Raw genomic sequence first — 25,376 nt, 5'->3', positions numbered from 1 at the left:
TCTGGCTTTCTGATTTGAAAAGCTCTTCTTTGCTTTTACCTGTATGAGACGGCACTGGTTGTAAAGTGGCACTTTAAAACGAAATGTTATGGAAAACAACAACAACATGCCAGTCCAAAGTTTGAGAACTCTTGTCCATTTAAATGTACAAACAAGCCTGTTCATACTTTTGACAGACGAGACGCTGAGAAAAACCAGAAAATCAAAGAGCAAAGTAAGGCTAACGCCTGATCCGTCCATCATGTCACTCAACTCCTCTTTCCTCACAGGTTTTTATAGATCTGAAGTAGATTTAGGAAACCTCCGTCCAACCAAGAACCACACTGCTAAAGACCCCCAGGGTTCTGCTCCCTGAGGCTCTGAACATCCTTTAACCCTCTTTGGTTTGAAAGACAAATGCATTAGATTTGAATAAAACGAGGGTTTGAAGTTTCTGTTATTTTGCTTCAGTTGATTTCGTTTTGGCATTTGTGTTTAGACTTTTAACGTGTCAGATAATAGAAAAAAGTATGCTAATAGGTTTAAGTTATAGTTTACTGTTGTTTCCTTATATAGTTTTTTGGATTTTGTTCATAATGTTCCATTTTTATTGGTTCTACACCAATGTTGTCAAATTTCTCATCAATAGTAAAATGATACAGGATGGAGGCTCACCAAAGTCATAATAGTAAAAATGCCATGTTTTAGTTCATCAGGAGGCTCTTTTTTCACACTGGGTGTGCTTTATTTTGAAAGGAACTCCCATCTTCTGCCGTTAAAAGTAAAATGATTAAACAAAGAAAAACTGCAACTCCGTTATAATTCAAGTATATTTAAAATAAAGTGTATTTTTCTAAACATTGAGGTGAGGCTTTGGTCTGTACGAAACAAATGACTCATTTAGCAACAAAGGTTGCAGACCTCTGACCTCTGACCTAACTTCTCCTGTGATTAACACCTGAGGATTGTGTGCTTCCAAAAAGCTCACAGGCTCACATAAAACGCTAACCGCCTTTTTCTGTGAACGCAGCCGAGTAAACAGCAATTAACAGGAGAGGAACCTGTAAAATGATGTGAGAACAACAGGAGGTCAGCTGGGATATTAGGCGTGAAGTAAAGGAAATAAAGCAGTTCGCATGAAAATGAGAAAAGCTAAATGAAAAAAAGAGAAAAAGACGAGTACATGTGAAAGCAAAGAATGAAAGAGACTAGTAAGAGAACAGAAAGAGTGGATAATGAATAATTGAACAGCACACAGCTGAAAATGTGGAAAGAGAAATAAAGAGCGCAGGATAAAGACGTTGAGGGAAAAAACAGTCAATAAGATTTAAAAAGACAGGAAAGCAACAATAGGAATAACAATAGAACAGATGCGACAATAAAGTGATCCATTCCTCCAGATTCAGCCAGTCTTCCCCATCATTTTAATGCCTCTTTGTCCCACGTTTACAACACGGGTTTCCTGCTATTATGCATTCGTTTGGTTACATGAATGCAGGAGGAAAAGGCAGAAAATAAGAAATAAGACTTCGGTAGACTGAAGCATTATCTACAAAATGAAGAAGAGGGAAAATAATTCTGCAATTCTCCTCAAAGCCAAATATCCATTTAGATGTTTGAAAGGGAAAACCCATCATTCCATGTTTGTGCTGATATATAAATATATATTTTTATCAGCAGACCAGCAGGTTCTATGCCCTTGATTTTGTCATTCAACAAACCCCCATGGAGGATGCAGACTTAAAACATGCAGCTTTAAAGAACAGAATGAAATAAACCCAAGAAAATGCTTTATTTAGACCGATGGAACACATTTACTCATTCAAGTTTTTTTCTACTTTTAAAATCAGTGTGTCTTTTTGTGCTTTTGGTTAGTACTTAATTGAATTAATTAGCTTTGCTTGGCTTTCATAGCTAAAATAATTTCCTTTTTACATGAAAGTTTAAAAATATTCGATATCAATTGGATTAAACCATAAATGAATTTGTTTCAGTATTTTGGCAGTGATAAGTAACTCATTACAAAAGTAATACATTACAGGACTCTTCATACCTTTAGTAACTAGAGCGTTACAGCAGTTACACCATCAAAAATTTAATTTTTCAACCAGTGAGAGCGTAAAGAACCAAAGAAAAAATAACTATCAAAAACCAAATCTTCATCTGCTTGTCAATCCCTTTCAAAGTAGGTCATCACAGTTCTAAGACAGTCATACCATATGCAGTACGGGGTAACTTTTAAATGACAACACAAAAGATTGTGTCACTCACTTAAAAAATAGAAACCAAATAATCACAGAATCTAAATCCTTCTTAGTCAATCAGGGCGTGATGCCTTCACTTCCGTTGGAAAGTGTTTAGGAGGCACCAGAAGTTTGTTTCGTTTCATTCCAAAACCAAATCAAGCTGCTAAAAGTAAAGAGGGGAAGCGCTGAGCTGCAGACACAGTCCAGCAGGGAGGCTTTAGGTCCCAAAATAATCTTTGGTTTGAACCCACAACCTAGCAGGTTGTGCGTTCAGGCGACCACTTCCAGTGAAAAACCCAACGTAGACAGATGTTTCTGGCTTCCTGGTCCAAACCTTTGCCTTCACGCGTAGCCATGCAAGTTTCTACAACCGTTTTCAGGCTCAAAGCGTAGCCACTGAACGCACGCTGCAACTAAAACCTGGTCAGACTTGGATCAATCAGGGACTCACATTTAGTAGAGATGCATCGACGTGCCGACCATTTGAAAACGGAAAATGGAGGAGAAAGGAATAACTGTGGATCGCGTCCGGCTGGAATTTTACATACCAGAATAGAGCTGTGAAAGAAAAAGCCTGGAGTAAGATGTGCCAGATTTGCACCGCTTCGACATTTCACAACGGTAGGTGGCAAACGTGCACTAGTGGGCAGGAGAAAGAGAAAAGAAGCCCCTTCCTGTTTGTCCAGTGTGAACACCTTGGACTAAGAAATGTGCCTTCAAGAGCATTTAACACCTGACGCAGTAAAATGCAAGTCCTTCAAGAAAAGCTTCAACTCATTTCTGACTTTTGACCATAAATTAGGTTAAAAAGGGTTATTTTAAGTTCTACCTTTTGCTAAGGAAATATTTATGACACACAGTTAAAGCAGCCGCTGCGGAATAACGATGAATGAGAAACAGAGCAGACTTCCCCACACAACATTCATGACCATCAGCTGGAATAAAGCTTAGCCAGCAGCAGTTTATTTATAGATTCTGATTATTTTTGGAGCTGCACACCTCAGCTTCTCTCTCTGCCCTTTAAACAGCATGTTTTAGGTTTAAGTCTCATCTTCACTGGAGGGTCACCATCACACAACGCCACGCCAGTCTATGGAAGCACCAACTCATCTTTGTCTGTAAAGAGCTGCAGTCGCTTCATCGGAGTTTTAAGAATGAGCTGCTAAAAAAAAAAAATGGAGAAGAGTGTTTTCGTTTCTTTTTTAATTGTTGAGGTAAAAAGTCTTGAACGTTTAAAAACATATGATGAAACAAAACAATAAAAAACTTACAGGCTGGAAATCTGCATGTTGAAGAAGTGGAGCCTCCTGCTGGTCAGGTGATGTAGAGGTGAAGCAGGGGGTGGGGGTGAACCCCCTCAGTCACCTGTAAACAAAAACATAAAAAAAACACAAGTTCTATTCAGAACATGGAAGTCTTTCTTGATGGAAACTTTTAAACACCAAACTTGATCAAATATTTTCTTGTCTAAATCTGTACCCTGAGTTGCATATTTAAGATGACCTTTGGTTTACCAGCAGTTTTAAGTGAACCCTTTAACTCTAGAGCGTCAGTATTGACATTTTTTCGACTACCGTAACTCTTCAACCGTTTACCATAAAGTTCCAGCAGATTCTGAAGCAGAGACAAGCAGCTATGCGCTGATTTGCAACAATTTACGGTAACGCTGCTTCCTATTACAGTACAGGACTTGCAGGGTATTTAAATGGTATTTATCTGGTACTTTTGTTGCACCTACAGGGTACTTGCTGTGTATTTATGTGGTTCTATACTTGTGTGGTACCTACTTGGTATTTATGCTGTACACACTAGGTTTTTACATAGTACCTACTGGGGATTTTTTGTGTTGCGTTAGTGTTTTTCTTTTTTTTTTGCGTAAATACCACAACAGCAACATTGGGTTATTTCTGTAACCCAATTCTTGAGTTATTCATGTTGGGGTATTCTGTTGGGTGACTTTTTTGGGGGGATTGTAGGAGTTTCATTTGGACCCAATTTTTGTTTTTTGTTTTTTTCTGGGTTAAAGTAACCCTGAAAATGTTTTTAGCCTCAAAGGTTGGGTTAAAAACAGCCCAACCTGGGTTTTTGTTTTAGTGGAGATTTAACTGTGGAACTTGTACCACATAAATACACAGCAAGTACCATGAAAGTACCCAGTAGGTACAACAAAAGTACTATATAAGTACCACTTCAATACCCTGGAAGTACTGAACTGGAAGAGGAAGCGTAACCCACCTTTAGAGTATAGAAGTGTTAAATCTTCACATCGGTGCAAAGCCGATATGAAAAGCTGAAGAGTTATGGAATGCCAAACAGTATTGTGTTCCTTAGATGTTGCCGTCGACATCTTCAGTGTTTGAGGATTGAGTTTCTTGGTTTTTGATTGGCGTTTTGAAAGGCGGAGTTTCAGCTTCCCTTTTGTAGTAAAATTGTGAGCCTTTGTTTTGAAATGTCGCCATGTGAACTCATTAAAATAATTCAATTAATCGTCAACATTTGAGTGGATTTTTTCATGTTTTTAAACTATCTTTGTAGCCTTAATGTCAACAGACATGCCTGTTTTCCCTCAGTTATGTCTGTTGTGATTTATTCATATAAGGTATGTGTTTTTTTTCCATCTATCTTCAAAAATAAACCGCTGGAACCAGGTAATGAGTCGAATGTTTCTGTTTTAAGTAAATCTGATTCCCTTTAGCCTCGCAAACTGTCAGCACAACGCGGGTTTATGTCGGAAGCTGCATTAAAATCCAAACATTTGTAATAAAATTATGGAAACTGTGTTTAAAATGCTCCAACTGAAATGTCATTGAACAATATTTAGAGGGAAAAAAAAAATCACATGGAACACAAAGACAGCAATAGCGTTTGCTGCCGAGTGGAATACTTCATGTTCAGGAGCTAATTGGATTTCTTCACTGTGAGGTTTGGAGAAGGGCTCTCTGGAGGATTCAGATCTGATCTGGTGGCAGAAATCCAGATCTAGGGAAATTAAATCAGCTGACATTTGGCTCGAGTCCAATCCACGCCACAGTTATCTTTGACGGACTACAAACAACTTGGCAGAGTTCCACTCGTTCACATTGGATTGAAATGCAGAAGGGAAGACACAAATAATGACTGAGACGTGTCCCTCATCATCAGAAGGTCTCTCCAACACTAGAAACATGTAGATGAGAGCAAAGCCTTCCCCGGGATGCATGGTAGACTGTCAGAACAACAAGTGAGCGGTTAGCGCCGTTCCCTCCTCCCTCCTCCGTGTCTTGTTATCCCTCCTCCTCTTAATTAAAGAACACCAGCTTGTTAGCGAAGCGGCAGCAGAACTCTTCTGCGTGAGCTAACCTTCCATAACAAGGTTATGAGAGCCTTTAGGACGAGCAGTCGCCAATTAGAGGCAACCTATCTAAAGGAGGTCAAACAGAGGAGGATCATGGGAGAAAAACAGACCAGGAGGCGTGGAGCCACATGTACAACAGAATGAGGAAAGAAGGAAAAAAAAAAAGGGAAACAATCCATCCGTGTCTAAAACTGTGGACTAAACTGAACTGAAAAACTCTCAATCTTTATTCCAACATCTACTGGAAGCAAAGAGAGCAGCTCAGCTGGCTAATCTGAGCAGTCCCGACCTTTTGGTGAGAGGAAGTGGCGAGTAAAGTTTCCAACAAACCCACCCGCTGTTCATCGAGCGGCGAATGGTCTGATAGAGTGACCGATCGGCTTATTCCAGATTTCAATGTGAGACCTTCAAAATAAACATCTAATTAATGATCTACTATTGTCTGGTCACGTTTTATTAAAGTCCCATTCTGAAGAAAACGCGTTCTTGTGGTATTTTCTGATGATGGAGGACATATGGTCAGAAAATTTGCTTCAAATTGAATTTCTGGGCTGTAGGAAAAAGAGCTTCTTTGTGACATAGAAAATAAGGAAATAAGCTGTAAGCCAGCGGGTGACACTTTAAACAAAGGGGTGATGGGAAATGAAGGCAGTCCCGCCCACAACTCAGGGGTGAGTTTCAAATGAACTCCTGCCGCTCTGCAGAATATATGTCCTAAAAAAATAGGTCAAAAGATGATCAGAGTGGGTCTTTAAGGTGATCATTTGAACGTTTACCAAGTTACAAATGATGTTGTTGTGAAGCGGTTACAAAGTTACAAAGACCACTGTTGTTGAGAATTTGGGCCAAAGAAATAAAAGCAAGAAGAAGAAGAAGTTTAATTATGTGAAAAAGGTTGTTTTTTGTTTTTGGTTTTTTTTACTCCCATTGGAGCAGCTTTTAGTCTTGAGCAGTGGTTCCCATCATTGTTTATGTCACAAACAGGTTTTTTGACAAACTTTCCTCACAGAACAGAAAAGTGTACAGAAACTGCTTTATATGAACTCTGAACTTTGAAACATTGTGCCGTTCAAAACGTGCTGCTTTCAGACCGCCACGCCCTACGCTCAGAACATGGCACAGGATCTCCAATCACGTCTGTATCATCCAACATTGAAGCCATTTTATTTAATGTATATAGACTTTTTTTTGTACATATTTTTTAAATCTGTTTTTTTTTATTCTTTTGGCTGCTGTTAATGACTGGAATCCAAAATAAAAATAAATAAAAGAATCATCAAATTAACTTTAAAAGTCCAGAAAAAATGTATTCTTGGGTTTTCTGAGGTTAAAGTTTTCTCTGGTCTAGTTTAGAAAGAGACGAAAGTAACGTAGCATCTGGTTAATCCAGCATCATAACCCCTAAAAAATAAAGCTGCCATAGAAAATCATGGAACAATATATCAACAGAAATTTTACCAAACAGTCCTGTAAATTAAAGTTACTGCTAGGTATTTAAAAAAAGTTTTTTTACCTGCTAATATTCAAGCTTTCATTTATAACTTCATTCAAATGAAAAGTGAACTTTACAATAACATCAGAAAGACTCAGATGTAGTGATATTCTTAGAAGGTAGTCATTGGAAACTGTGGTAAAAATATGTTTAATGGTGTTTTTCACTCACTTTTCCTTCTCTTTGTTGGAGTTTTACTCACCGAACATATGACACCGCTTCACAACAACTCAGATCCGCATCATCCATTTCTCCCACAAACGCACACGGAAGCAAATAGGCTGAGTTAGATTTTCATCTGTTGGTCCTGCACTAATCCCTCATTTGATCTTTTGGGGGTTAATCCTCTGTGAACGTCGGCGTCTGCTGGGCTGTGATGGATTTACTTTCAGCACCAGCACGCTGACATTTACTTAACATCTTTATCTGTCTCTGCCGCCTCCTATTCAGTTTAACCTTCCACCTTTTTCAATTCTACTTTAATTTAACAGCTGTTTTAATCTATACATCCCCACCCACCCCCAAAGCTCTTTGTTTGACCCTCCTCTTTCCAGATGTATACATTTATATAATCTGTACCAATCCCAGATGCCTGAAAGCTTTATTGGCATCACACTGATGCTTTGTGGAGGGGGGAAAGTGACAAATGAAACATTTTAAATAAGCGGGAGCCAAATGGTCTAAAATTGGTTCAAACTTCAGGAGGGCAGCTAGGATTTATGGGTCATGTAACAGCTCTTAAACCACCCACTAACTTCTGCATAATCATTAGTCCCGAACACAGATCTAATACTCTTAAGCAGAAAGGGTTATGCAACGGTTGTATGAAAATTAGAACAAAGGGAGTACAGAAAGTAGCAAACAAGGGCTTTAAAAAGTGGAAAAAGAAAAGATTTAGGTGATAAAAAGAGAGGAAGTTCCAGCTGAGCCTCAGTTCTCCCCTCAAGACCTTAAAACAAAACTCTTAGCTGTGGGAACAGAAGTGTGATAACTCAGACCGCACTCCAGAATTACTTTAACCTCACCAACCATTTTTCTTTTTAGCACTGAAGCAAATCAGACTTGAGGTTTCGTTTTCCGCCCTTTGGTCAGTTTCTGAATTATAAGACGGATGGAAAGTTTGCTTGAGGGAAGAAAAAAAAACGAACAGGGAAGGCAGCATTTTTCTTTCAGCACATTCAGTTTATGGAACAGAAATGAAGGAGTGAAACGCTCCAGGCTTTAGTCACATGCACCTTTACAGGTGTTGGTGGTGCAGGATTTAGGCTGGTCCGGGCCCGTGGAAAGTCGGAGAGAGGAAGAGCTGCATCCTAAAAACTTGCTTTGATCATCTTTGATAAATTTTCAAACCGATCCCAGTGATCTTTTTATCATGAATATGCCCTTGTTTTTACATCAGTCGTTTTCTAGGACATAGTTTCTTCAAAGCAGCAGGAGTTCGTAAAAAATCTGCCTCAGAGTTGTGGGCGGGACTGTTGCCATGGAGCAACCCTGCTCTCCTTCTCCTTTGCTGAGAGCTCTCTGTTTACGCACTCTCCCGCTAGCTTACAGCAGGGAGCGTGTGACCAGCCCAGCATATTATTCACGTCACAACTACAGGCTTTTTCATACTCCATTTTTGTACTCCTGACTCCCAACAATTTGAGTAACGAAATACTAAAAAATGTATAAGTCCTCCATCATCACCAATGTTGAAGGCATCCACTGGAATGACTTCAACACAAAAGTCAAGGTCCTTAAGCAAGCAGGAACAATTAGTACTGAAGTCTTGCTGCTACAGGCACAGCTTCGCGGGGCTTCAACTGGGCGGGGCACATCTCAAGACTACATGACCATCGCCTACCAAAGATTATCTTATATGGTGAGCTCTCCACTGGGCACCGTGACAGTTGTACCATCCCAACTCCAACCAAAAACATACCGTTAACCGTTATGTTAATGTAACTGTTGATTACATTACAGTCTACTGTGCCTTCCAAGTTTCCCCGAGAACCTGCCTGGCAGGGAAGAGACAAAGGCAAAAAGTCTACACCTCAAATCCAAGCCCAGACCGACCGACCCTCAGTAGTTTCTGTGACCGGGGATGCAGAGCTCGTATTGGTCATGGTGAGCCATGAGCGCGCCTGCAATAGTCGTGGACAAACCTCAACCCAACCATGATATGTCCTCCATCATCAGAAAAATGTCACAAGAACAAAAACACCCAAAAATGTTCATGGGAGTGGGTCTTTAAGGGACGTCATGAAAATGGAACCTACCATTGTCGTGGAAGTAACACCAACTTGTGATGTACGTGTGATGAGATGCCCACACGTCAGTCAGAGGCGTGGTCCCTACTGGTCCCTTACTGACTGCCCGCAAATGCCGCACACATAGGGTGTGCAGGTGACAGTAGAGCACCTGTAGGATGTCCACACAAACTACACTCTGACTAATTTCCTCATTTCCAACAGGCTTGTAACGTGAACAACACTAATGGGCCCTTTGTGCAGTGTGCAGAGTTTGGGAGACCAAAGAAATGAAAAATCTCACAGGCACTCATGCGTCCTGTGGTTTAGGTGTTGGCTACCCAACCTGTTGTTCAAAGCATGCCCGTAGACATAAATAAATAAATATTTTCTCTATACAGGCTCATCCAGTGGTCTACAACCTTAACATTTCGTGCGGGCCACCTGTGAGCACATTTGCCCATGTTTTGCCCACATTCACCCGTAAGAGCAGAGCTCAACAAGCAGAGGTCATCAGGTACAGTTTGGTGACATCATAATGATGGACTAAACTGAACATTTTATACATCGCTGATATTTAATCTGTTAAATCTTCTGCCATCAATCTGCAAAGCGATTTTCACCCAAAGGTGATGTGAGATCCGGAGTTCCTCCCTGCAGGTATTGGACCTGCGGTCCTCCGAGCCGGGCCCCAGAACCGCGTTCCGTTCTCAGGCCAGGATTCCACAAAAGGTCACGTTATCTCTGATGCGATTTGTCCAACACGTCTGCCCTAATCACACTCCGGCTCCCGTTGCAGTTTCCACGGCAACAGAAGTTAATGAGCCGAACGGTGGTTAGGCCACGAATGATCAGATCTTCTCTCTCCACTTTCCTCTTTCTGCCATCTGCTTGATTTTTTTTTATTTTATCATTTTGTCTTTATTGAAATAGTAGTTTCTCATTCTACTCTGACAGTTTGGTTATTCATTTCCCACCGACGTTGCCAACATATATGACATTTCAATAAACTTTAAACTTGTTCTGCCATATTTTCTCCATATGTTCATCTTTCATTTTTGTTTTCCAGTAATTGGATTTTCTCATTTTTAAAAACACTTTTGAGACCCTTCTTTTGACTTTTCTTTATGTTCTCGTCTTTCCTACTTTCTTGGTCTGTTTCAAGTCAAATGAAAGTGTTGTTTGTTTGTTTCCGCTCACGTTGATTTCCTTTATCCTGACAACATAATTAAAGACTTTTTCTAACACAACGATGCATCTCAGCGTCTTCATAACTCATCAAATAAACGTCCTTAAGCTCAAAGTCTGTCATCACTTTAATGTCATCATCACAGCAGGGTTTTACCTCCGTTTCTGTCAAAGTGTCAGATAAGTTTGCTGCTGTTAGATAATACGATGATGTCTCATTTCCAGTAATAAAATGTACTTTATTATTTTAAAAAAATCCATTGAAAAACATTATGGCTTTTAATTATAATATAAAACCAAATTTGTGGTTAATCTTCTTTTGTACTTGTTTGGAAATCTCTAGACAAAGGAAAGCTGGTCAGATAATGCATGCATGCATGCATTTCCAATCTGCAGTTATGTTTCATAGAAAAGTGCAGGAGTAATGAAAAACATAAAGGAACAGGGGGGATGGACAAAAAACAAAGAAAAAGGACATTTTTTGCACCATGACTGAGCTCAGTTTACCTCGAAGACTAAACTTCAGAACGCACAATAAGTAACATTTGCACAAACATGTTTTAAGATACAACTAATAGCAGCAAAAGAAAATGCTTTAAAAATAGGTTAATAAAAAAAAAGAATAAATCCAGTTTGTCTCCCTTCCAACTATTGACTTTGTCTCAGCGAGAGGTGAAAGTGTCTACAAACTGAGATAAGTGAAGCCAACATCATTAATTTTAGCGGAGCATCTTAGTGAGGCTGTAAGGTCAAAGGTCTGAATTAAAATGCGGCACCAACAGCATTCGGGGACGTATAGATTCACAGCTCCATGTCCAAACGCACGGGGTCGTGGCTTCCGGGTTAAAGAGGCCAAATAATTCCCAACACAGCTGCATATAATCATTAAGGGGTGGGGCGGAGCCAGCCACATGGTTGGTCAACAGGCTGTGAGATTACTGCATTTTTACAGAGCAGAGAGTACATTGGACAGACTCATTTGAAGTCCTGTCCTCTCACACTTTGAACGGGCAGATGGGCAGATGGGCAGGAGGCAGACACAAAGGGTAAAAACGTCAGATCAGAATCAAAATACCCATCAGCTTTTAAGGCTCAATTATTCTCACAAACACAAAAGAAGTTAAAAAAAACTGACTCAGGAGCTGTGATTATAGAGTATTTATATTTTATTACCAAAGAAATGATAAAATATTCGCATTCAGGTTTCATTTTCAGATTTCATTGATGATTTTTGCCATTTAACCTCTTAAAAAAAAAAAAAAACTACAAATATGATAGCCAAACTGGCTTTTCAAAATAAAAGCTGCAAGTACAAAGATGAAGATGTGAATGCACAATATAGTGATGCAATGATGCACCTTCTCAACAATCTAATACAAACTTTGATTTTTGAGTCACACATGTGTCACAACAACAAAAAAACTGATCTTTTTTTTTTTTATTTGCTTAAAGGAAGTTACAATTGAGAAAAAAATTTCAATTGGCTCAAATTAATGTCATTAAACAATAACAAATCCTTAGTAACTTTAGCATAATAACATTATGGTATGCACTAATGGTAATGGTATGCAGTAGGGATATCCCAACATTTAGGTTCAATGGTGTAACATATGTTGTGCTTGTAAACTAAGATCGTGGCATCCCGAATGCACAAATGGGGAAAATGTGTTTAGCTACAATTGGAAAAATTAGGAAATAAACCAGAAATTTGAAGCAAATGAAAATAAAGCTGAATCATCTGTTGCACTTCAGTAAAAGCAGTAAAACAGATAACTCCGGCACAAAAAGAGACAATGTTTTTATTGCTTGACTGCAAACACTATGCAGATCAGCTAAAATACAACAATAAGATACGAAAAAGTAACCCCACAAAGTAACATTTTTAAAGACTCACTCCAATCATCTTGTGAGAGGAAAAGAGAGGTTGAGTACATTCTTATATTTGCGTGTACTTTTTTTTTCTGTCATGTTGACCAAAAAACAACCTTGTCCTCCAAACGTGTGTAGTTCTAGTGTCACTTTAAAGTCCCACTCGGATAAAAAAAATGTGTTTTTATGACATTCTTCTGGCATTATTTTGATAATGGAAGACATTTATTAAGAGGGTTAGCCATGAACTTGCATTTCTGAGTCTTAGAAGACGGTTGTGAATCAGGAGCAGACGAAAGAAATGCCGTTTGAAAAAAGATCGTATTTGTGACGTGGAAACTTACAGACGACCTGATCCAACCACGGCTTTGTTCTCCTCGTCTGAGTTGGCATCTGGCTCCAAACTGACTCAATAGCTCTAATATTGCTCCCCATTTTTGTTGCATTTGGAAAGCTGTAAGCTATCGGGAGAGAGTGTGAACAAACAGCTCTCAGCAGCAGCGAGGGGATACGGGGGCTGGGTTGCTGTTTCGCATTGATGGTCCTGCCCACAACTCAGAAGTAATGATCTTCTGCCGCTCTGCAGAAACTATGTCCTAGAAAAGGCCAGTTTTTTTTAAAAAATTTTGGCTAAAAACAGCATCATCATAATTAAAAGACCACTGGAAAACGCTTTAAAATCTATATATTGCCACAGAACTATTTTTAATGGCTGCATGCCATATTTCTAGTTTTATTTCTAAGTGCCACAATCAAAACTGGTTCTGATTGCGGCACTTAGCAAACCCTAAAAATGTCACATCTCCGTTTGCATAAAACCCGGCACGGTTCAGCCAGACAACAAGATGTCCTTTCATAATTTCCTTGCTGTCAGCAGAACCGTCTGCGTTGTGTTCGCTGGCTTGTCGCTGTCAGCAGCCTTCATTGTGGTAAACGATAACAGTGACTAACTGAACAGCTCTGTCTGCAGCGGGTTTTAAATCTCAGATAACTCCCCCCTCCTCAGATTTGATCCCTTTCCAGCAGAATGGAACTGTCGCAGCTCGGTGCTTTTTCCATCTGCCGCTCAGTCTTCCGTCGCTGCTGAGCAGCGGTCAGCTAAAAGAGATCAATCACCAAGAAGAGGGACGAGTGTATACCTGCACACGATTTCCAGCATGCACCAAGCCTGAGGTCATATTTTAAGCAAGTTGCCCTAATTGTGAGAATTTCGAGGTTTTTGTTCAGTTTGATTATAAATGGTGTTTCCAGTAAAAATACCACGAAAGAAGCATCTTCCTAAACGAATGACATTAAAATAAAAAGTCCACAAACATCTAAAACATAAGAGTTCAAAATGTTTTTGTTTTTTTTTAATTGAAGAGGAGAATCAAGTTGGCTTCCTTCAGAACTTGACCATATTTGAGTCTGATTTGTTAGCAGCTCAGGAAATCGATCCGACCGTGGATGACACTGATGACATCATCACATGAGGGTGTTGCTTCTGCTGGGGACTGTGCATAATATCACTTCTATTTTGCTGTTGTGTTTGTATCTCTGCCATAAACACATCCATAGACTTGTTAATAGTTTAAATGACGCCTGAAGTGGAGCTGCCATGCTAACAAATGGGCGGGACTTTTTAATGAATCGAGTTTTGATCAATTAAGCTTGGATTGATTCAGACTGATTATATTGATTTGATCAATCCAGCCCTAACAGTATACTTGCTATACTTATACTCAAGTAAAACAGAGTACTATTGTTTTCCAAGGGAAGGCACAACACACACACACAACAATTATATTAAATGAAATGATGTATTGAGGTTTACTATATACAGGGTTTGGTTATGTAAAAGTTTAAACTTTTTAGGATGGGAGTCTCTGGGTAACTGCTCTTCTTGGAAACCAGCCTCCAGTGGTCATTTGGGTAACTACAACATTTGGCCTTTAAAGGTTGGCTTCAAATTATCAGTGGAATGTAGGATTTGAGTATTGATTATTTCCTCAATATATGAGGAGTTTTATCCCAATCTCATTTCTTGATGGATGAGGATGAAAATACTAAAAGCTCAAATTATAAATTCAACACAGATTAACCCCATTAGGAACCCAATAACCACTTTCCTAATTAGGTAATATGACTGATCATTTTTGAGTGGCAGAAAGTTACTACAGCCAAAAAAATACAAATTTGACCTTATGGGTTCTCCAGGGTTCAGCATTTACAAAACCTGAACCCTGTTTTTTTGAATAAACCAGCCATATTGGAAAACAAAACAAAAAAACATCGATTGTGAAAATGTGTGAGTTTTTAAATTTTGTAAATGTATAAATATTTATGACTCGTAAAATCAAACCAGTGACAGAATCCCCCAACACTCCACTGTGAAGAACCTTTCAGTTGTTTCCTCTGGACTGAGCTTTGTTTTATCCCCTCATCTCTAATGAAGACCTGACAGTAGGTTTGAAGGATTTTCATTTCAACACTGACGTCGACAATTTCCTTCACACTGGAAATCCAATACATGAAGCAAAGGAAAAGGAAAACCAAACCGCCTCTCTGTCAGGATGTTTTAGAGCGTGTCTGCTGCTTCTGTCAACAGGGGAATCAGTTGTAAAAAAAAAAAAAACAACTTAAAACCTTAAAAGAAGCCATTGATTTGAATTCTCCTGACTGTCAGGAAGTAAAAAGCTCCTATGGTTTGATAAAAAAGTTATTTTGATTCTGCGACCATCACTGCCTGAAGGAATCACCTCGACTGTTCAATTAAAGCATATTCTGATCTCTGATTCTCTGCAAACTAGTTTGTTAAAAAGCTTTTAAAAAATGGTGCGCAAGTGCACAACTTAAATTCTGTATTTGTAAACAAAGAGATCCAAACACATTTTACAGAAGAAACTACAGAAAAAGACTTGATTTTAGACAGAAAAAATGGCATCGTTTCAATCCTAACAAAGATCTAATCTAATGGAAATTAGTGGAATCGCAGATGAGAGTCTCTGACTACACACAAACACACAAATACGTTAAAGCCTCAAATGATGTGTTTGTAAAACACCAACAGATATTGGTGCCAAATCCTCGCTTAGGATCTACCAGTGTCATAAAGAAAACCCATAATCCCTGGTCTAACAGGAATATTTACAACCGTTTGGAATTTATTGCCAACAAGGGGTGGTAACATTCATAATTTGTACATATGGGGTGCTGACCTAAAATCACCACTCTGACAAATCCTGCTGACACACAGATGTGCACTAAAAAGCATAATAAGGTTAAAATGGTAGCAGATTTTGACTCAAATTCCAAGAAATACACATACAGAGGATTGACTTTTTATAAAAATCTCCATCCCTCTTTGCGTCTGAGTGTACACACACTAAAACACGGAGCAGAAGATAATCTGGCATGCATGAATCCAGTGTAATCCTCTCATCTATGATCTGTTTCTTCTGCTTCTAAGAGATTAAAGTAGATGTCTCAACCCCAGCCATAGTCCTGCTTTTGGAAAGCCTCCAGCTGATCAGAAATGCATCAACATTGCTGATGAGAATAGCCGGATTAGATCATTTTCCTGTAATCATTTTTTTTCTTGATTGTCAGCTAAATCCAGATTAAAATTGACCAAATTTTCCCCACACAATAGCTTTTAACAACCAGCCTATATAGTACTTTAGCAAAGACCACAAACCTGCTTTTTTTTGTCCAATAGGGTGCTTCTGTGTTCATTTCACCACTTTTCTAGGATTTTTATGTAGATTCTAGGAGTTTAATAATTTACATTTGAAAGTACAATAAGACGTTTGAAAAGTTCTGTTCAATTCTAGCTCATTTTTATGATCAAACTACTCAGATTCTCCTGGGACATCAATGGTAGCCTGAAGTTAGATTTGCTTTAGGCGGGAAAATTGAGAGCGTGTTGTTGAAGTCCTACCGGTACCAGTTCTTTCATTTTCCCCTCTACCCGTTAGTCCTCCTTTTCAAGAGGTAGGGCCAAGAGTGAAACGGGAAGCTCCCACACCCTCAACTTTGGCAGAATTCCTACAGAACATTTCCAATCTGCTGCTAAAGATTTCAGGTGTTCAGGTTTTCCTCCTCGATCCGGCTTTCATCAGATTCTACTGGCTTAAGGAGACCCACATGAATTAACTGTTGCTTTCCAAAAATTGATTCAATCTGTGGTTTAACTGTTTGTTTGTTGTGGAAAAAAAGTAGAATCCAAAGATTCAAAACATGAAGATTTGGAGAAGACCGTTTGGAAATGCCTAGTTTTCCCATCAATGGGGATGTATGATGAGTGATGAACATGGGTGACATTGAAGCAGGATAAATGTAGCCAACAGGTACGGACCGAGTCAGATTGAGAAAGATACAATAGTCCAATCTACCATTTTGAATAACCTGGATAAAAAAAAAAAAAACATATTTACTTGGATGATTTAAACTGAAATTGAAATAATCTTTTGGTACAGCCAAAAAAAGTTAATAAAGCGTATTTATATCACTATGGCCTGCGGTGTGAATGCAGCTTTTGTTTCTGCTGTAACGCGCCGGGTATTTGCATTTCATACATCTTTAGTCTATGAATACAATTGAAGTTGGCTCATACTGACCTCTCAAGGTAATTCAAGTCCTTCACTGGAATCCCACAGGAATAAAGCGACCTGAATTGGCACCAAACTAAGGGTTTCTTTAACCTTGTAGGAGCCGTGGGGGGTTTCTGCACAAACACGGTCGTAGTATTACTTCACTTTCTTTTTGCTCTAATTTGTTGCATTTTGGTTCAATATAATGTAATGTAATGTAATGTAATGTAATATAATATAGTTATCTTTAAAAGTCTTGCTCCGATCATGTTTTGATCCTGAAAGTTTGGTCTTTGGATTATGGTTTTCCCATTTTTAGGAAAAATCAAAAAACCTTCGTCATTTTCCAGAACATAGTTTGTGCAGAGCAGCAAGAGTTCCTAACAAATTCACCTCTGATTTGTGGGCGGGACCTTTGGTGCAGAGTAAGCCTCATTTCCTTATTTTCCATTATTCCTTTAATTAAACTCTCCAACAAACTTATTGCCTCCCCCAAGCAGTGCAATAGATGGGAGCAAACAATATCAAAGGTATCCAGCTATCCATCTTTATTTTGATATAGACACCAGCTCAGACGGGGAAAACAAAGACATTCAGTACGTAGATTTATTTGTCTACAAGTGGATCCATCAGAAATAAAGAAAACTGAAACTGAACTCAAACCGCTCAGAGAGCCTGCGGAGCCAAAATGTTCATGTACATTTTTTACTATTATTTCCTGCTAGTGACAGGTCACAACAAGTACTCATAAAACACGCAAAGGAAGAGTGAAGTAGGTGAGATGCAACCTTATGTAGCCGTAAGGCCACTTGTCAGTAAGGCTTTACCAACAACTAGAGTTTGGCGTAAGGGTACGACAGCCTCCCCCGTACATCGTAAGTACTTTAATTAGCCTCATGTACACTTTATGATACACTTACCACACCAATGAGAATTGATTATTCCATTTTCCACAAGCCTCAAGGGAACTGCAAAACACAACTTGAACACCTTGAACCAGCTGCTCTTCTCCATGACCCCTTTTCGAGTCAGAACAACCCAAAAGCCGGCATCACCTGTACCTTCAAATAACATTCAAACCACTTCAGCTTCTCTGCTACGGATATTCACTTATTACTTTAAATCCAACCAACAATTGGGAAAAGAGACTTCTATGAATGTCATTGCATTTTCAGAATCTAATTTTGCCTGAAAAACATAAACCTGCTTGCTTTTCTGATGCTGTAACTCCCCAGAGTCTCCCGGCTGAGTTTCTTTCAGTGTCGGAGAAAGACGGAGGGACAGATGGAGACAGATCCTTCATCTGCTTTAACCTTGCTACAAAAATAAGGAAAACACAATAGCTGTGTTTCCGTGTGGCAGATTTCCAGACATTGAGGTAGTGAGACGGCTTCTAAAGGCTCCAAACGGCTCACTTGTCCAAAAGCAAAGTCACTGCAGCAAAAGAACTCTGACACAAAAATGACACCCGTAATCCAGCAGGAAAGCTCTGAGAAACACTTTCACTGCAGTGGCATCTGACTGGCTGCTCTTTCCATGATAGCCTGTTTAACTTTTGTTACGTCGGTTCAAAACAAATAGAGATGAAACTTATAAAGCAGTACAACACAAAACAAACGCACATTCCTTCAAGATATGAAAGGAAAAGCTGTTTTATTGAGAATTTTCCAGAGACTTTTTAGTTTGATAGAACACAAAATCTAAACATACTTTATTTCCCCCCCAAAATTGGCAATTTATAAGAAATGTTTTTTGTTTTTTTGTGTCAGAGAGACACTAACGTGAAGCTCAATTAAAGTCATACTGTCCCTGTAAGGCCCGCTGGTGCTCGCTTCCAGACCCTCCCAGCGCTTTGTGTTGATTTTATCTCCATAACAACCATTTTATTTTTGGGTCATCTTGGGCTGACAAACAGGTGTATGTAATTTTTATAAGAATCTGCAAAAGGAAAATTTTGCATTTCCTTGGCAACAGAGTTTTTTTTTATCCATGCCCTCATTCTTAATGCTCTTATAGTTTTTCATATTGTCTCATTCAGCTTAAGCTAAATACTCATATAGTACATCTTCACAATATTCTGGTAAAAAAAAGTGTGAATGCCACTTTTGTAGCTCATCATGCTAACGCAATTCAAAATCTGCAACTTCTTTATCAGACATTTTTACCAAGTAGCTTCCCGGTGATGCTCAAGGAGTTAGGAGGGGATAGACCCAAATCCCTAGGGAGGATAATAAACCTGTAGCTGGTACTAAAGGGATTTTAATTTTTCTTTTAAACTCGGGAGCGCAGCCTCTTCTCAAAGTTAGAGGTCACTTCAGGCATGGTCGTAGAGACTTGGTGGCACGGGTGAAATTTTGCTAAGATATCCCAAGAAATGTTCTCTTTTCACATATTGAATGAAAATGGGAAACATTGCCAATTTCCCGCTTTGCCACAAAATGGTTGCCGTGACCTGTGGCCATCCAATAATAATTTGAAAGCGTCCTTTGAATATCCCAGACACGCGTGTTTGGGTTTTGTTACTTGATTTTTGACTTTTTTTTTTTTACTGAGCCCCATAAGGGATTTTAACCCCATTCATCTGCAGTGATGTCACCATTTTTTGTCGTCACTATTTAAAAAAAAAATTTAAAAAATTCGCTTGATATTTGACTTGGTTTGAATTTTCTTGATTTTCCCGAAATTGTGCAGTAAGAAAGAAGAATTCCAGCATCGATCTGGTCTTTGTAGTCCAGGACGACTGCAGGACATAAAACCTCTGCAGCCTAAGCGAAGCTGCTCTGCCACTCCATCACGTCTTTGACAGATGTTACAGATGCGCTGATAGCCTGCAGAAATCACAAACACCAAAGATTCAAACGATGAGGAATGGACGGACCAGACGGACGAACACACTCCTCCTAAGAGTATTGAGAGATCAAAGAAACAACGCCAGACCTTCAAGAATGACCATGGGAGATAACCTGGTCATCTCTGGCATTCCAGAGAAAAACCCGGAGGCTACGGTTTAAAGCTCTTTAAAAAAAAAAAAAAAAATCCAGGAGGTTCTGTTAAACCAATTACCACTTTACCCCCGAAAGTTGATTGACCGAGAAGAAAAACAACGCAACAGCCAGCCGCCAAAGGGGATTGTTAAAGCCTGAACTTTTCAAATAGACGTGCTAATTCAAAGTCATCGAGGAACAAGGAGGATTTTAAAAGCATGAAAGAGCGGTTCCCTGCAAAACTCTGGCTGCAAGGAAGGTTCTTTATAAAATTTGGAGGAATGTTAACGAATTAATGTTTTGGCTTAATGTTTCGTCAATGATCTGCATGCAACATCTCTGCATTTACATGAAAAGATACAATAGATAAAAATGGTATCTTTTGAATTACATATTCAATTTCAAAATAAACACAATTGTAACTTTAAGGATTCAGCCACTAATAATTAAATATAAGAAGAAAGCAAAATAAATTCAAATGTAGCAAAGTAAGCTAACAGCATGAAAAATAACTAAAGACCAGAGTAAACAATGTCCAAAAAGTTACTATCTAGTGTTTCCTTGTTTATGGTGGGAGTTACGTTCTAAAAATAACCTTCATTAGACACAATCCGCAAAGTAGCAATGTCGGTTTTTTACAAATAACATACATTTAAAGGCTGTAAAAGCCCTCACAACACACTTTATAAATGTTTCTCTCACAAGTTTAAATCTTTCAGTGTTGAAGAAGATTTATCTATTTGATGGAAAACTGAACACATTCTGTACAGAATGAGATTGATTGACAATGGTCTGCAGCCAATCAGGGTGCAGAACACAGACCACTGTTAACATCCACTGTTTGCCATTTTGTAGTGCCGATCCTAAAATCGAGTGTACAAGAAATTACCCAAAAGTCTTTGCAAAAACCAGTGAGCATCGATGCTCACTAGATTGGCAAATTTAAATAAAAAGTATTTTAATTTTTTTTTTTTTCTTTAAACCAATCACGATTTTTCCTAAATAATCCTCGTAAAACTTTCACATTTATAACATTTTTACTTCTGGAAATCTGCGATGTCATAGTTGCTGTAATGTAGTGAGCATGGTGTCTGAATTGCCTTTAAAATCCAGGGCACTAGATAGTCCCACACTAGTTTCTAGAGTAGAGAGTAGGGGGGGTTATTTGGACACAGCCTAAATAAGATATAAAAAATTGCATTAAAGAAATAAAAATATACAAAAACAAACTGCCAAACAGCGAGACCGCTAAAGATGAACTGCGATTGTGCAAGGGAATTCTGTAAAAAAAACGTCACTTTCTGCCATGTTGACATCAACATACTTGAATTATGGCTGTAGGTGCAACATGAGAAACCCAACAGCTTGGTGTTATCGGCTCATTGCAACTGTAAAGCAGAGACAAAGCTAATAATCTCAATCAGAACTTTATTCTACTCCCTTTTTGCTTCATTAGAAGATTAGATTGACAGATCACTTCAGCTGGTGGTTTAAAAGCTCCCTGCTGTTTCCAGTCTGCCTGCAAACAGTCAGTACCACGGAGGACGTGTGATCGGCACGTCGACACCGTCCGTCTGAAAGAAGACCTACTTTTGCTGGCGTGCACATTTGAACAAAGTCAACACTTCTTGGACAAGCAGTGCGACAGCTTGATGCACATAGATGTTTCTGGTCTGTATGAGCGGCGAGCTGACCTCGATTTAACATGATTTCAGCAAAGAAATGGAGGCAGAACCACTGGCAGGACATACCAGTCCTCCTTACTGGTCTACTTTTCTGGGTTAAAAGGGCTTGACAGCAACCCAGCAGGTCCATCCCACTTTTCATCATTAATTATACAGAAAATTAAAAAGCACAGACGTCTGCCTCTGTGGCGTTCTGTGCCATCAGCAGAAGGGTTTTTACCCATTACTTCTGTTGCACCTCGCTGAGAACGCTGCTGATGTGGCAACTCAAAGTCCAAACCTGCAAGGCATGAAAGAAGGGAGGAATAATTCTAGAAGGGACTAGACTTGCAAGAAAAAAAAAGGAAGGAGGAATGGTTGAGGCTGAAAAAAGGGGTTGTGGGAGGAAAGAGAGATACGGGAGGATGAGGAGATGAGACAGGGATGAGACGGCGACACCCAGTCTAAACCTGCAGGAAATCAGATTTGCAGTGATCTGAAGACACAGCAAGAGGCTCTCTTCTGCTGGCTAATCAGGGCTCAGCCTCCCCTCCAAGGGATTAGAGACCCCCAAAAAGAGCCAATCCCCCATCACCATAAACATTGCTAACAGAGAGGGAAGAGTTTCACATCCAGGCTTTTTCAGAACAGCCATCTGAAAAATGCTCCTCAATTTCATATTAGGGAAGAAAGGATCATTATCTTTATAGCTTTGAAAAGCCAAAACTGACACCAAAAAAGTACAGTAACGACATTATGAAGCACACACACACAGCAGTCTTTAGGCAGAATTACTTTTTCACTATTAACTAGAAAATTCTATATATTTTTAAGGGAATTACATCTTTTATTTTTTAATCAATTTGTGGTGAGAATTTATGGAACAAATTGCATGAAGGTTCAAAACAAAGCAAAAGTTTACATGTATTCAAAAAAACCTACAAAATGTCACCAATGGAACCTTCCAAGGCCAGAAATGATCAATAAAAAAATGTGAATGTTTTGGGGGGGGGGGGGAACTGTAAATAGAGATATGCACAACATTAGTTGTTAACAAAAAAAAAAAAAAAAAAGATGTCTCCTACAAGATTTCTATTCATCCAATTCCTTTTTGTTTTTCTTGTTTTTTTGTCCATTTTAAACTCTGGTGTTAATTTACATTTGTGTTTGAAATAAAGAACTTTAATTGAAAAAAGCATGAAAATGATTATACAGAATATCTGATCATTTTTGTCACCAATTGGAATTATTTCACTTACATAAAAATGAAAGTTTGCTTTGTAAACATTTTACCCATAATTATATAAATCAATAAACCCTTACTCATCATGACTATAAAATGATTACAAATAAATTATAAATTACACAACAAAGTGAAAACTAGAAGACAGTACAGATATAAGCAAAAATGTGGCATCAAAGCAACTTTTATTTGTATTGTAAGCAGAACTGTAAGCAGACAAACCATAGACAAACCAAGCAGACAAACCACAATGATCAAAACTATAATCCATCTTTGTGCATTTTGAATTAAAAATATTTTCGTTTTTAGGATGTTTGTTTGCAACAAATCTATGGTATGTAGCCTACAAAGTACCAAAAAAAAATAGCTGATCTGATACAGCTGGATGTTTTAATACACAATTAAACGTGGACAAACGTGGTGAAGTCGTCAAGTTTACCATGAATTAACAGTTCTGAACAACAACAGTTCCATTTCAGGATTTTATTTCTGACAACTCAACTCATTATGGAGACAAAAGTCGAATTCTTCTGGAGAAGACAAACAGGGATTTTAGAGAATCTGTGCACAAATTGTCTCACATTTCTCCCTTTTTCTGACAACCAAGTCAAAAAGACAAGAGCAAAAGTGATTTAAAACGGATGAAAATTGTGTTTTTAACGGGTTCTTGTGGCCTTTTTCTGCTAATAAAAGGACATGGATAAAAGAAATTTAGGCTCTAAGTAGAATTTCTGAGTTTTTTTTATTCAAACTGTGAATAAAGGAGCAGGCGAAAAAAAACAGTTTGAAAAAGATTGTATTTGTGACGTAGAAAATAAACTGGGCGGGGCCACCAGCGCCCTGCTCAGCTCCATTCTGATGCATCCACCTGCAGACAAATAGATCTATCAACGTCTGGGTTTTCTAATCTGAGCTGCTGGATAGCTCCAATATTGTGCACCAGAATGCTAGTTTGGGGTTGTGAGAGGCTGTCAGCTATTGAGGGAGAGTGTAAACAGAGAGCTCTCAGAACTAGATAGGGGACGGGAAGGCAGGGTTTTTCCACGCCGATTCGAAGGCAAATTTCAAGGGAACTACTGCCGTCCTGCAGAAACTGCAATGCATAAACTGAATCTTAAGGTTCTGTTGTTTTAAGAAAAAATTGCTTCTTTTCTGTCTTGAAAGAAATAAATATCATCCCAAAAAAAGTTTTTCAAATAGCAAAAGGTTTGAAAAAATGTGTGCTAGATTTATTTTCTTATAATAAAAATTTTTGGTAAGACAATTTTTCTTTGACTTATTTCTGTAGGAGCCTGTTTTTGCATTGATGTCCAAGAAAACAACAGGTTTTTGTTTTTTTATCGTCATTTATAATTGAAAGATCACTGGGAACGTTTTTTTTTGTTAAAAAACGACACAAAGAGAAAACTGCAAAGGATATCTCAGAGTCCATCCTGTGGATGCCTTTCTCCCTTCATTGTCATGTTTTACAACCCAGTGGCAGACGGCCTTCCAGGCGATGCTGCCCGCATGAAGCATAATCCTCCAATTTGTGGCTAAAGACACAACACCTCCTGACTCAACACAATGATGAAAGCAGCTGTTTGCACATGAAACCCCTAACATGCAATATAATCTACATGACAGTATTAGCCTCAGGAGAAGCAGCACGCCATTATTAAAAATCCCATGTTTTTAAGTCTAGCAAAGATTGATCCTTTATTAAAAAGAGAAGAGAAAAGCAGAGAAACTAAAGACTGGGAATCACAGCTTTGGCAGAGTAGTTGATCTTTTTCTTGCTGTTTTAGGTTTTTAGCTTGTTGTCCCAAAGGCTTTTGAGAAAAGGACACAGAAAAGCCTCCCACCTGTGTGTGCTGTCTGCTGGCTCACTGATTTGGGCCGTGTTCAGACAAGTTAACCTGGGAGTTTTTCCATCTCGGCACCAGAACAGCCCACCATCTGGCAGATTAGCTGTTAAAACTCACTGAAGTGAAGTTAAGCGGCGCTGGCAGTCTCACCGCTGTCACTGATGGAGAGAGAGAGGCCAGGACAAAGACGGAAAACTTTTTAATTTGCTACCCAAACTTTGATTTGTCACAGATGCTTTGAGTCGGTGTAATAAGGGGGGGGGGGGGGGGGGGGGGGGGGGGGGGGCGACAGAACACATCCACTTTGAAAATCAAATTAAAGACCAACAGGAGAGTGCCTCTAAAAATCAAAGATGACATATTTTGTCGGGTCAATCAAGTTAAATGAGAACGAATCCACAAAATTTGGATTAGAAATGTCTCAGGCATGTAGCTGGGAAGTCAAAATATTCTCCAAATTCCAGGTTGACTAGGACGACAGGTGAGGCTCCATCATGTTTGTGTTCAGATGCAGCAAATCCCCCAAAAAAAATACAAAAAAATATGCAGCTGAGTGGGGTAAAAAAAACGTTTTTTGTTTGTTGGTGTTTGACGTATCACAACTGACTGTATGTGAGAACTGGAAAAGTCCAGTATTCATTCATTCATTCATCTTCTTAACCGTTTATTCCCTTTCGGGGTCACGGGGTTGCTGGAGCCTATCCCGGCTACTTGGGCGTAGGCAGGGGGGA

At 39.0% G+C, this 25,376-nt stretch overlaps 1 protein-coding gene across 4 annotated transcripts in view; it reads right to left on the bottom strand.

The window, feature by feature from the left end:
• The window catches only part of LOC101160329 (semaphorin-6C), a 203,229-nt gene that overhangs the window by 73,624 nt on the left and 104,229 nt on the right, over positions 1–25,376 (bottom strand). For all 4 annotated transcript variants that reach the window (XM_078955080.1, XM_020706938.3, XM_011480925.4 and 1 more), the window contains exon 3: positions 3,497–3,590. The gene's annotated coding sequence lies outside the window, so the exon portion shown is untranslated. The remainder of the gene's footprint in view (positions 1–3,496; positions 3,591–25,376) is intronic.

Source organism: Oryzias latipes, chromosome 11 (assembly GCF_053564925.1).
Source record: "Oryzias latipes strain Hd-rR chromosome 11, Olatipes_Hd-rR_3.1".
NCBI lineage: Eukaryota > Metazoa > Chordata > Actinopteri > Beloniformes > Adrianichthyidae > Oryzias > Oryzias latipes.
Note: the sequence above shows the minus strand (reverse complement) of the source record. Positions and strands in the feature narration are given on the sequence as shown.